This window comes from Amblyraja radiata, chromosome 19 (assembly GCF_010909765.2).
Source record: "Amblyraja radiata isolate CabotCenter1 chromosome 19, sAmbRad1.1.pri, whole genome shotgun sequence".
Lineage (NCBI taxonomy): Eukaryota > Metazoa > Chordata > Chondrichthyes > Rajiformes > Rajidae > Amblyraja > Amblyraja radiata.
Window position 1 is genome coordinate 33657493 of NC_045974.1, and position 14337 is coordinate 33671829.

The 14337-nt window shown below is 43.1% G+C and overlaps 1 long non-coding RNA gene across 1 annotated transcript; it reads left to right on the plus strand.

Annotated features, from left to right (window-relative positions):
* The first annotated feature begins 2041 nt into the window (after positions 1-2041).
* LOC116984228 lies at positions 2042-13497 on the plus strand. Its single transcript, XR_004414934.1, has 3 exons — positions 2042-2213; positions 10577-10581; positions 13486-13497. It is a non-coding gene; the product is annotated as an uncharacterized LOC116984228 (long non-coding RNA).
* The last annotated feature ends 840 nt before the right edge of the window (positions 13498-14337 follow it).

The window sequence follows — 14337 nt, forward strand, 5'->3', positions numbered from 1 at the left end:
TGGGTCACAATCCTTATTCGGACTGATGTGGGGGTGGGGGGGCAAGAAGAAAGGAAGATGCGGAGACAGTGGGCTGTGGGAGAGCTGGGAAGGGGAGGGGAAGGAGGGAGAAAGCAAAGACTACCTGAAATTGGAGAAGTCAATGTTCATACCGCTGGGGTGTAAACTATCCAAGTGAAATATGAGGTACTGCTCCTCCAATTTGTGGTGGGTCTCACTCTGGCCATGGAGGAGGCCCAGGACAGAAAGATCGGACTCGGAATGGGAGGGGGAGTTGAAGTGCTGAGCCACCGGGAGATCAGGTTTGTTAATGTGAACTAAGTGGAGGTGTTGGGCGAAGCGATCGCCAAGCCTGCGCTTGGTCTCACCGATGTAGAGCAGTTGACACCTAGAATAGTGGATGCAATAGATGAGGTTGGAGGAGGTGCAGGTGAACCTTTGCCTCACCTGGAAAGACTGCTTGGGTCCTTGGATGTGTAAGATGTAGGCAAGTGGGCTGTGTAATGGTTAATGGAGTTTAATGGCTAATAGTGTTCAGGCCCGTACGAAGCTTTTCAAAAAGCGGGGTGGCATGACAGGATTACAAAAATTTTAATGTGAAATAATGTGCGCGCTGCGCACGTCACGAGCGCGAAGCATGAAGTCCCTCTATGCCAAGGTCCAGGCCCCGTTTAATGCATAGAAGTTGGGAGGTCATGTTGCAGTTCTATAAGACGTTCGTGAGACTGCATTTTGAATATTGTGTTCAGTTCTGGGCACCATGTTATAGGAAAGATGTCAAACTGGAAAGAGTACAGAGAAGATTTATGAGGCTGTTGCCAGGACTAGAGGGTGTGAGCTATAGGGAGAGGTTGAGTACGTTGGGACTCTATTCCATGGAGCGCAGGAGGATGAGGGGAAATCTTTTTGAGGTGTACAAAATCATTAGAGGAATAGATCAGGTAGATGCACAGTCTTTTGCCCAGAGTAGGGGAATCAAGGACCAGAGGACAGAGGTTCAAGGTGAAGGGGAAAAGATTTAATAGGAATCCGAGGGGTAACTTTTTCACACAAACTGTGGTGGGTGTATGCAATGAGCTGCCAGAGGAGGTAGTTGAGGTTGGCACTATCCCATCGTTTAACAGTTAGGCAGGTACATGGGTAGGACAGGTTTGGAGGGATATGGACCAAACGCAGGCAAGTGGAACTAGTGTATCTGGGACATTGTTAGCTGGTGTGGTCAAGTTGGGCCAAAGGGCCTGTTTCCACACTGTGTCACTCTATGACTCTATCCATGTTCTCCAAAGATGCTGCCTGACCCGCTGTGGCAGATTGTGTTTCCTCAGCTGCCGTAGGAAGTACATCCTCTGTTGTGCCTTTTTGACTGTGGAGTCGATGGTAGCCCCCCACTTAAGGTCATTGGAGATGATAGTTCCCAGGAACTTAAAAGACTCCACAGATGTGACTGTGGTGTTGTTGATGGTGAGTGGGGTGAGGGGAGGGGTGGGTCTCCTAAAGTCTACAATCAATTCCACTGTCTTAAGAGCCTTGTGCTCCAGGTTATTGCGATGGCACCAGGACGCCAGCTGTGACACTTCCTCTCTGCAGGCAGATTCCTACCCAACCTGAATCAGTCCAATCAGGGTTGTGTCGTCCGCAAACTTGAGAAGCTTGACAGGTGTCTGTGGAGGTGCAGTCATTGGTGTAGCGAGTAGAGGAGAGGAGAGAGTTTGCAGCCTTGCAGTGCTCCTATGCTGAGCATTTGCGGGTCCGAGATGTGCTTTCCCAGTCACACATGCTGCTTCCTGCCTGTCAGAAAGCTGGTGATCCACCGACAGAGGGGTTCAGGCACAGTCAACTTGGAAAGTTTGGAGTGTAGTTGCTCTGGCACAATGGTGTTGAATGCAGAGCTAATATCAACAAACAAAATCCTTGCAGAGGTCCCCTGGCGGTCTAGGTGCTGGAGGATGAAGTGCAGGCCCAGATTGACTGCATCATCCACAGATCTATTGGCCCGATATGGAAACTGCAGAGGGTCCAGCAGGGGGATTGTGATATTTTTCAGCTTGGCCAACACAAGCCTTTCAAGGGTATTCATGACTACAGAGGTCAGTGCGACAGGCCTGAAGTCATTAAGACAAGTAATCCTTGCCTTTTTGGGTATAGGGACAATATTGGAGACTATGAAGCAGGCAGGGACAGTACATGTTTACAGGGACTGGTTAAAAATGTCTGTGAGATTTCCGGCTTTTCTGTCTTCTGAAAAGCCTCTCCACCTCCTCTATTTTTATTTTTGTTGAAATGATGTTGTTCAGCAAGGAGGGAGTGGGTAATTGGGTGTGAAGTGGTGATTGGAGTGGGGTAGGTGTAGAAAGGCCCAGTCTTTGCAGACTGAGGTCAGGCTGTGAGTGGGTGTGAAGTGTTGGTTGGGGTGGGAAAGGGTCCAATCTTCATACTGGAGTCTTGCCTTAAGTGGTGATGGGAAGGAGAGGGTGCAGGGTCCATTCTTTCATGACTGGGGTCTGGCTATGTTTGTTGGGGAGGGGGTACCAGGGTTACGTTTCTGATTTTCAAACCTACAGTAAAACTCATTCAGGTCGTTGGTTAGCTGACGATTGTCCAAAGAGCAGGGGGCTTTCCTCTTATAGCTGGTAATTTCTTGCATGCCCTTCCAAACTGAAGAAGAGTCACTAGCTGAGAACTTGTTTTTCTCATCTCGGTTCTAAAGGATTTCCCCTCTATCTTTAAGCTGTGACCCCTTGTCCTGGACTTCCCCAACATCGGGAACAATCTTCCTGCATCTAGACTGTCCAACCCCTTAAGAATTTTGTAGGTTTCTATAAGATCCCCCCTCAATCTCTTAAATTCTAGCGAGTACAAACCGAGTCTATCCAGTCTTTCTTCGTATGAAAGTCCTGACATCCCAGGAATCAGTCTGGTGAACCTTCCCTGCACTCCCTCTATGGCAATAATGTCCTTCCTCAGATTTGGAGACCAAAACTGTACGCAATACTCCAGGTGTGGTCTCACCAAGACCCTGTACAACTGCAGTAGAACCTCCCTGCTCCTATACTCAAATACTTTTGCTATGAATGCTAACATACCATTCGCTTTCTTCACTGCCTGCTGCACCTGCATGCCTACTTTCAATGACTGGTGAACCATGACACCCAGGTCTCGTTGCATCTCCCCTTTTCCTAATCGGTCACCATTTAGATAATAGTCTGCTTTCCTGTTTTAGCCACCAAAGTGGATAACCTCACATTTATCCACATTATACTGCATCTGCCATGCATTTGCCCACTCACCCAGCCTATCCAAGTCACCTTGCAGCCTCCTTGCATCCTCCTCACAGCTAACACTGCCCCCCAGCTTAGTGTCATCCGCAAACTTGGAGATGTTGCATTCAATTCCCTCGTCCAAATCATTAATATATATTGTAAATAGCTGGGGTCCCAGCACTGAGTTTTGCGGTACCCCACAAGTCACTGCCTGCCATTCTGAAAAGGACCCGTTTACTCCTACTCTTTGCTTCCTGTCTGCCAGCCAGTTCTCTATCCACATCAATACTGAACCCCCAATACTGTGTGCTTTAAGTTTGTATACTAATCTCTTATGTGGGACCTTGTCGAAAGCCTTCTGAAAGTCCAGATATAACACATCCACTGGTTCTCCCCTATCCACTCTACTAGTTACATCCTCGAAAAATTCTATAAGATTCGTCCGACATGATTTACCTTTCGTAAATCCATGCTGACTTTGTCCAATGATTTCACCACTTTCCAAATGAGCTGCTATCCCATCTTTAATAACTGACTCTAGCAGTTTCCCCACTACCGATGTTAGACTAACTGGTCTGTAATTCCCCGTTTTCTCTCTCCCTCCCTTTTTAAAAAGTAGGGTTACATTAGCTACCCTCCAATCCTCAGGAACTACTCCAGAATCTAAAGAGTTTTGAAAAATTAGGTCAAATGAGATTAAAGTAGGCATTTTAGTTGGCATGTATGTGTTGGGCCGACGAGCTTGTTTCCATGCAGTATGACCCATGAATCTATGACTCTTACCAATGTCTGCAGATGCACAATAGGAAGTATCTTATCCAGATGTATCACAGCTTGGTATGGCAACCGCTCTGCCCAAGACTGCAAGAGATTGCCGAGAGCTATCGACACAACTCAATGCATAATGCAAACCAACCTTATCCACCTCCCATCAATTCTGTGTATACTTCACATGCCTCAGGAAAGCAGCCAACATAACCAGACACCATCACAACCTCATCATTCTCTCTTCCCACTTGTCTTGTAGAGCATGAGACAGGAGAAGGGACATGAGAGGAAAAGGAAGTAACTTGCGAATATCCAGATGGCGGCAGGGCGAAGATACAAAAGGTAGAGAGCAGTTACCATCTTATTCAAGATCAACTTCTTCCCAGACTCTTGAACAGACTTCTCATATGCTAAGGAAAATTCCCAAACTTCCAAACTACCTTGTTGCGGCACTTGCACTTTTTAAATTATCTGCACTTTATCTGTAGCCATAACAATATATTCTGCACTCTGTTCATTATCTCTGTTGCACATCACGTTGTACTCATGTGTGGTCTGATCTGCCTGGATAGTATGAAAACTGAATTTTTCACTTGATGTTAGTAAACATGACAAATATAACCAATACCTTTACAGATACATAGCAATACCAATACAAAGAGCTAATGGGGAAATACCACCGTTTAAGTGTTTCCAATCACTGCACAATGAGAGGCACGAATCGTTGTACAAACCTTTCAATTTTATGCCAGCTCTCTCAGAGCAACACAGTCTCCCATATATTTCTCTGCAATTTATTACACCTCAGATGCACATCAACTTCCCCCTGATTCCTCTGCCATCGCCTACATTAGATGAATTACAACATAGCCAATTAATGTACCTGCATAACATTGGGATATGAGAAGTAAATTAAGAAAATTCAGGTGGCTGCAGGGAGAGCGTGCAACTACCACATGGAGAGCACTTGAGATCAGGATTGAATTGTTTAATAGCACCACCACTGTGCGCACAAGTCAGATATGATAGAACAATCATTACATGAGAGCTAGTGGGCAAAATGTCAAGCCTAGGACTGGGTCAGGATAAATGTGGACACTGATTACAAAAATTGTAATAATATAATTAATGGAAATGTAAAACAGAAGGCAGGTTTTTCGAAATACTCTGATATCAAGGTAAGTGGAGTTCTATCACTTTAACTTTGGAAAAATATCCAGATCTTCTCAGATTGCACCTTTCCGAAGCAGGTAAAAATCAAAACTAAAAAATAATGCCGGATTAGTGGCCCCTAAAATTAATATTAAATACTATTATTAAAAAAATATTAAGGAAATAACTTGCAATTGAAATTCAGACAAAATAAATGTTTTTTTTAAAAATCAGAAGACAATGGAATATCAAAAAATAGTATGAAAAATCGGAAAATAGCACATGGCCTGAAGGATAAAACCTGTAATGTTTCAACTTAAAGCAATGTAAAATTTGGAAGGCGGAGCACTGCAATAACATGCCATATGACAGATGGCTTGAGTAATTGCGCAGTATTAAAAATTGAGACCACAATTTGTATCATAATTTTAAAAATAAATTCTCACATAACAGAGCTACGAACGTGCTAGGAATAGAATACACAAAGAGCTTTAGTGATGTGTAAAGCCTGTGCGACTTCTGACCGCAATTACTATAACTCAATGATGACCTTGTAACTTAGTTATAAATTATTGTGGCCCAAACCACAAACAGTTGTCAGCTATAATCCATAATAGGTAATGATTAATTTCCTGAAAAAAAAGTTAATACAACACCAGCAGGAACTCAAGATTATTTTCTCATCGATTAAAATTTCACATTTCAGGTCATTTGCAAAGAATGTTAAAGAGGTCCTTCAGTAAAATGTTAAGTTCCATTATGCTGCAGCAATCATTAATTGTAACTCAAAATGTCTTTTTGACACTTGAATACTGGCTCTCAATTGTGAAAGAAACAAGTAAATATGCATGATTAACCATGCCTATAGTGGTGAACAAAATACAGTATAAAGGCAGGTGGGCAGGGTCCATGCTACAAGCTAGAAAGTTTCAACTCTTCCATGTTGATTAACTCATATGTTCTGCTCTGCAAGTCAAATCAAGTCAGGTTTATTCGTCACATACACATCCGAGATGTGCAGCGAAATGAAAAGTGGCAATGCTTGCGGATTTGTGCAAAAAACTACACAACAGAATGGAACAGAATCACATATTCGAATACTACATATTTGTGGGAGGAAAAAAAAGAAAAACATAGTAAGATTAAACGAGCTTACCAGTTTGAAGTTTGATCTTTATTTTATGAGGAGTTACGTCGAGGGATTATGTGAAGACCCCGCCAGCACGCATGTGCGACATTCTTCAAAGCAGAGGTGTGAAATCACAGACAACTGTAAGTGAAATAAACATAGTAAGATAATAAGAACTAAGATACCAGTTGACCTTTGTAATAGGGGGTGGGCGTGGGGGGCACATAATCCCTCGACGTAACTTCTCATAAAATAAAGATCAAACTTCAAACTGGTCATTTCTCGTTTAATCTTACTATTTTACTTCGGAGTCACGTGAGTGACTACGTGAAGATTTTAAAGATCTGTGATTTCATGCCGTGGAACCAGTCCATGCTTCACTCACTGCCGAAGTCATCCAAAGGAGGAAGTATGTTATCGTATTCAGACATGAATCAAAATTCAAACAATAACAATTTGTTTTAAACAAAAATAATGCTCCCTTGGGATAATTCATATTACAGAATTCAAAATTGTTTCTGCAAACACTGCAGGTTTGGTTATTGGCTTATTATAAAAGAGTTGGAAGGTCTTCTCTCTAGACCATCCTGCTGTTGCCAGGATATGGTCCATAGGCACTTCCATGTCTCTAGCTGCCGATGTTGCTGCTGCCCTGGTGGAATGAGATTTAAAAATGTCAGTATCCACCCCAGCAGCTCCCAAAACCTGTCTGAGCCATCTAGAGATGGTTTGTGCTGATACCCGGCCATGAGGCTGTTTATAGCTGACACATAGCGCCAAATTCACTACCTTTTAAGGTTTTAGTAGTCTTAAGGTATAGGAGAAGGTGTGTCATACACAGTCAGTTGTCAGATGGGTATGCCCAGAATTCCAAATTTAGTCCTGATGTTCCTGGTCTACTTTGTTTAACCAGCTCCAAGATGCGAAAGTTTATCTTATCTAGATACCATCATATTGTCCAGTCTCAGTTTATGTAGGTACTGGACCCATTGAGCTGAGACCAGTGCCATCAGCATTACTGTTTTTAATGTGAGCTTTTCCAGAGACAGGGACATTGCTGGTGACCAACCCCTTAGCAATGTTAGTACGATACTGGCGTCTCAAATCTGGGAGTACCTCGCTCTAGGAGGGTTAGTGTTGTAAATACCCCTCATATGTTTGGCAACTAGAGGGTGGGATCCCATGGAGAGCTGTCCTGGTGCCTGCCACAAGTAAGCGGACAGGGCACTCCTAGCGCAATTGATAGAGCTGTAGCTCAGTCCTTCATCAAAATGAAGGCTGGACAGGAATTCCAGGACATTGGTGACTGTAGCTGTATTATAAGCTACACCAGTCCTTGAGCAATATGACTCCCATTTTCTTATGCTGGAGAGGTACTGCTTTTTTGTTAACTCTCAATAGCCGCCGTGATCATGTTCATGGTCCTGTCCGTCAGTCCCAGATCCAGCAATGGTCTTTTTGGATTCTGCAAACCAACAGATTGATCCTGTCATGGCATGGATGACTCTCGCCCGTTACAGGATGGACCAAGAGATCTGGTCGTTTAGTGATGGACATATATGGTTCAGAGACCATGTCAAGGACCACAGGGAACCATGGCTGTGTAGGCCAATCGGGTACTACCAAAATACCTAATGCTGAGTCCATTTGTATTTTGTGTAGGACCTGACTGATGAGGCAGAAGGGGGGAAAAGCATAGAAAAACAATTTTCCCCAATTCAGCGAGAAAGCGTCCATCGCTGCTGCCCCAGGGTCTGGTTCCCAAGCGACATATGTTGGTAACTGGTGATTGAGTCTAATTGCAAATAGATCGATATCTGGTGTACCATATCGCATAGTAATATCAGCAAATACTTTGTGGTCCAACATCCATTCGGTGCTGTCATTAAATTTTTGTGACCTGGTGTCTGCCACTGTATTGAGCTTACCTGGTAGGTAAGTTGCTGATAGCCAAATATGTCTATTGACACACCATTGCCAGATTGTATTGGCCAGATTGTCACATGATATCGATTTTATTCCACCCATATGATTAATATATGCCACCACTGTGGTATTATTAATTTGTAGGCGGACATGCAGATGGTGCATTGTTGATCAGTAGGCTTTTAGCCCATGAAACGCACCCAACATCTCTAAATAGTTTATACCCAGTGTTTTTAGTAATGATGATTCCTGTATGTTCCATCTACCACCAGTACTGGATATATTGTTAGTAGCTCCCCAGCCATGAGCGCTGGCATCCGTTTGTAATGTGAATGATGGGTTGCTAATAATGATGGGGCTGGAACTATGCCAAAAATTTTCCTTCCACAATTGTAACTCCGAAATTGCTTTAGCTGGTAACTGCATAGGTCGATCAAAATGACCTGCATGGTGTTTCAGTGCTTGCACCTTTGGCCTTTGTAAATTTTGATAATGCAAAGGTCCAAACTGAGTAGCTGGAAATGCTGCTACTAGCTTCCCAATTACTCTTGCCACCTATCAAATAGATGGTTTATTTGTAACAATCAATTTGTTGCAAGCTTCCACCAAGTCTGCTGCTTTACTCTTTGGCAATGTTACAGACATGTGGATAGTGTTAATTGTGAATCCCAGATAGTCCATAGTTGTGGATGGCGTCAACTTAGATTTATCTGGATGGATGATAAACCCCAGTGTTTCAAACAAATGTTTGGTAGCTAAAACTGCTGATTTATCAAGTTCCAGGGTTTTCCCCACAATAGAGGTACCTACTAGAGAAGGGGCGGTGCTGGACCTCCTGTTAGGAAATGAGACAGGTCAGGTGGCAGAGGTATGCATTGGGGAACAGTTCGGGTCCAGTGATCACAATACCATTAGTTTCAATATAATTATGGAGAGGGTCAGAACTGGACCTAGGGTTGAGATTTTTGATTGGAGAAAGGCTAACTTTGAGGAGATGCAAAAGGATTTAAAAGGAGTGAATTGGGACATTTTGTTTTATGGGAAAGATGTTGAAGAGAAATGTAGGGCATTTAAAGGTGAAATTTTAAGAGTACAGAATCTTTATGTCCCTGTTCGGTTGAAAGAAAATAGTAAAAATTGGAAAGAGCCATGGTTTTCAAGGGATATTTGACACTTGGTTCGGAAAAAGAGAGAGATCTACAATAATTATAGGCAGCATGGAGAAAATGAGGTGCTTGAGGAGTATAAAGAATGTAAAAAGAATCTTAAGACAGAAATTAGAAAAGCTAAAAGAAGATATGAGGTTGCTTTGGCAAGTAGGGTGAAAGTAAATCCAAAGAGTTTCTACAGCTATATTAATAGCAAAAGGATAACGAGCGATAAAATTGGTCCATTAGAGAGTCAGAGTGGACAGCTATCTGCAGAGCCAAAAGAGATGGGGGAGATATTGAACAATTTATTTTCTTCGGTATTCACCAAGGAGAAGGATATTGAATTATGTGAGGTAAGGGAAACAAGTAAAGTAGCTATGGAAACTATGAGATTCAAAGAAGAGGAAGTACTGACACTTTTGAAAAATATAAAAGTGGATAAGTCTCCAGGTCTAGACAGGATATTCCCTAGGACATTGAGGGAAGTTAGTGTAGAAATAGCAGGGGCTATGACAGAAATATTTCAAATGTCATTAGAAATGGGAATAGTGCCAGAGGATTGGCGTGCTGCGCATGTTGTTCCATTGTTTAAAAAGGGTTCTAAGAGTAAACCTAGCAATTATAGACCTATTAGTTTGACGTCAGTGGTGGGCAAATTAATGGAAAGGATACTTAGAGATAATTATATATAAGCATCTGGATAAACAAGGTCTGATTAGGAACAGTCAACATGGATTTGTGCCTGGAAGGTCATGTTTGACTAATCTTCTTGAATTTTTTGAAAAGGTTACTCGGGAAATTGATGAGGGTAAAGCAGTGGATGTTGTATATATGGACTTCAGTAAGGCCTTTGACAAGGTTCCTCATGGAAGGTTGGTTAAGAAGGTTCAATTGTTGGGTATTAATGGTGGAGTAGCAAGATGGATTCAATAGTGGCTGAATGGGAGATGCCAGAGAGTAATGGTGGATGGCTGTTTGTCAGGTTGGAGGCCAGTGACTAGTGGGGTGCCACAGGGATCTGTGTTGGGTCCACTGTTGTTTGTCATGTACATCAATGATCTGGATGATGGTGTGGTAAATTGGATTAGTAAGTATGCAGATGATACTAAGATAGGTGGTGTTGTGGATAATGAAGTAGATTTTCAAAGTCTACAGAGAGATTTATGCCAGTTGGAAGAGTGGGCTGAAAGATGGAGTTTAATGCTGATAAGTGTGAGGTGCTACATCTTGGCAGGACAAATCAAAATAGGACGTACATGGTAAATGGTAGCGAATTGAGGAATGCAGTTGAACAGAGGGATCTAGGAATAACTGTGCACAGTGGAATCTCATGTAGATAGGGTGGTAAAGAAAGCTTTTGGTGTGCTGGCCTTTATAAATCAGAGCATTGAGTATAGAAGCTGGGATGTAATGTTAAAATTGTACAAGGCATTGGTGAGGCCAATTCTGGAGTATGGTGTATAATTTTGGTCGCCTAATTATAGGAAGGATGTCAACAAAATAGAGAGAGTACAGAGGAGATTTACTAGAATGTTGCCTGGGTTTCAGCAACTAAGTTACAGAGAAAGGTTGAACAAGTTAGGTCTTTATTCTTTGGAGCGCAGAAGGTTAAGGGGGGACTTGATAGAGGTCTTTAAAATGATGAGAGGGATAGACAGAGTTGACGTGGATAAGCTTTTCCCACTGAGAGTAGGGAAGATTCAAACAAAAGGACATGACTTGAGAATTAAGGGACAGAGGTTTAGGGGTAACATGAGGGGGAACTTCTTTACTCAGAGAGTGGTGGCTGTGTGGAATGAGCTTCCAGTGAAGGTGGTGGAAGCAGTTTCGATTTTATCATTTAAAAATAAATTGGATAGTTATATGGACGGGAAAGGAATGGAGGGTTATGGTCTGAGTGCAGGTAGATGGGACTAGGGGAGAATACGTGTTCGGCACGGACTAGATGGGCCGAGATGGCCTGTTTCCGTGCTGTAATTTTTATATGGTTATATGGTTATATGGTTATTAATATATCATCAAGATATGCTATGACAATATGTTTTTATTTCCTTAGTATTGCCAAGGCCGGTTTTAATATCTTGCTGAACAGTCTTGGGGCTGATGTTAGGCATTAGGCAACGCTTTATACTGCCATCCAGTTAAATTTTAGGTATCGACGATGATCCTTATGTGTGGGTACTGAATAGTATGCATCTTTTACATCAATGCATGCCATAAAGTATCCCTCTGAAACTAATTGTTTGGCAGTAACAAATGTTTCCATTTTCAAATGAGTATACTTTATAAAAGTATTCAGTTTTGTTAAGTCAATGATGATGCGACATCCACCATCTTTTTTGGTTTTCGTAAATATATTGGATACAAATTCTAGAAAGTCATGTGCCGACCTCTCTATTACACCTTTGGCATATAACCTCTCCAGTTCTGCATGTCCTTCCAATTTCTCCTGTTGTGAGAGTACAAACTTTCGGTTAGGCACAAGTTGAACTGGTGGTATATTTTTTGTATTGTATTTTAATGACCACACAGCCAGGCTGGTGGAATTTGTTTTCAGTACAGCTCGGTACAGGTTCCAACATTTCATCAAACATTAAACTTGTAACATAGATATACATACAAACAGACACATTTCATAATACATAAGGGCCATGCTTATTCGTATTCCTCACCGTACAGAGTTTAAAAAGTTAATTGCAGTGGGAATAAAACTGTTTTTGAAGCGGTTTGTTTTGGAGGCAATTGACCTGTAACGCCTCCCAGAGGGCAGTAGCTGAAAGGCTTAGTGTGCAGGGTGAGTGGGGTCAGAGATGATCTTGCGGGCTTTGTGAAGTGTCCGTTCGTGGTAAAGTGATTCAAGGGATGGTAGGGGTAAGCCAATAATTTTGGATGCTCTGTTTATGATGCGCTGTAATTTCTTCCGGTAGAGTCAGTCGAGACTGCCGAACCAGACTGTGATGGATGAAGTGAGGATGCTTTTGATGATGGCTGTATAGAAGCGGAGCATAAGATGAGACCTTACTCTGAACTTCCTTAGCTGTCGGAGATGGAAAAGTCTTTGCTGGGCTTTTCCATAGATGTGGTCTGCGTTTGTCCTCCATTTGAGGTTGTTGCTGATGTGGGTTCCAAGGAGTTTGAAAGTGTCAGTGATGAAGATGGATTCACCTTTAATGAGCACAGGAGTTTTGGGGGATGGCTGGCGTCTTAGGTCGATGATGAGTTCTTTTGTTTTTGATGAGTTGAGTAAGAGATCATGGTCTGTGCACCAGGTCACTGCTTGGTTGACCTGTGCACGGTATTCAGTTTCTTGGTTGTTGGTGATGAATCCTATGATGGTTGAGTCGTCCGCATACTTGTACAGGTTGACGGAGCTGTGGTGGGATATGAGCTGGTTTGTGTAAAGGGAGAAAAGCCAGGGTGAGAGAACACAGCCTTGGGGTGTGCCTGTACTGAGGAACAGAGGGGAGGATGTATTATTGTTGACCCTCACTCTCTGTTTCCTGTTCCAGAGAAAGCTGTGAATCCAGTAACAGATGCATGGGTCAATGTTCATGTCCAGTAATTTATTGAACAGTATGGCTGGGTTTATTGTATTGAATGCCGAGCTGAAGTCCATGAACAGGATGCGGGCATATGTGTTTGCGGACTCCAGGTGGTTCAGAATGTGATGAGTTGCTAAGTTGACGGTGTCCTCAACTGACCTGTTGGCTCTGTATGCAAATTGGTATGGGTCCATGAGTGGGGTGGTGACAATTTTCAGGTGATTGAGTATGATGCGCTCAAATGATTTCATGACTGCCGATGTCAAGGCAATGGGTCTGTAGTCATTGAGGCTGGAGATGGTCTTGATCTTGGGAACCGGGATGATAATAGATTCTTTGAAGCAGTTGGGTACTGAGCTTTGACAGAGGGAGGTGTTGAAGATGTTGGTAAAAACCCCAGCCAGTTCCGCAGCGCAGTGGTGGAGAACGGAGGGGCTGATGTTATCTGGGGCGAGGGCTTTATTCCTCTTAAGTCCCCTGAAGGTGCTCCTCACCTCCTCCTCGTAGATGGTGAAAGGGGGGGGGAGGGAGGGGGTCGGGGGGAGATGGTGGTGGAGCCGGTGCCTGCTCAAACCTCCCATAGAAAAAGTTGAGTGTATCAGGAAGCTGATTGTCGCTGTCAGGTGTGGGGGTGGGTTTCTTTTTGTAGTTCGTCATGTTTTGGAGTTTTTTCCAGATGAAACGTGTGTCACTAGTAGTGATTTGTTCTTCTAGTTTAGTGGCATAGTTGGATTTGGTTCTTCTTATAGCAGATCTCAGTTTGTATTTGGCAGCCATATATTGTTCTTTGTTTCCTGCCAGATGAGCTGAATTTTTCTCCTTTCTTAATTTTTTAATGTCCTTGTTAAACCACGGTTTATTATTATTGTAGTGTTTGACTTTTTTGAGTGGTATGCATCGGTCCACGCAGTAATTGATGTATGACGTCACTGCAACGGTAACGTCGTGGAGGTCACCTGCAGCATGGAAACCATTCCAGTCTGTGCACGCGAAACAGCCCCGGAGTTTTTCGATGGCTTCAGGGGACCAGCACCGGACAAGTTTTGTTGGTATCTTGGAGGATTTAACTTTTTGCCTGTATTGTGGAATTAGCAGCAGCATTGCGTGGTCGGACCTGCCCAGCGGAGCCCTCGGGAATGCACGGTAAGCCTCTTTGATGGTAGTGTAGCAGTGGTCTAGCGTGTTGGTCCCTCTGCTCAATTTCGTATCCCTGAATCCTTTGTAGTATATATTTATCAGTGGTAATAGACCTCCATGCTTCCCAAAACAAGTGTAACCTTCCCCCTGTTAGTACAGGTCCTACACCTTTTATGTTCTGGAAGGAACCAGACCCACCTACCTCCATGGTTACCGGTGGTACGTTCACTTCTTAGGCTTCTGCCTCTTCTGCGGACAAGGCGCCGGAGTGC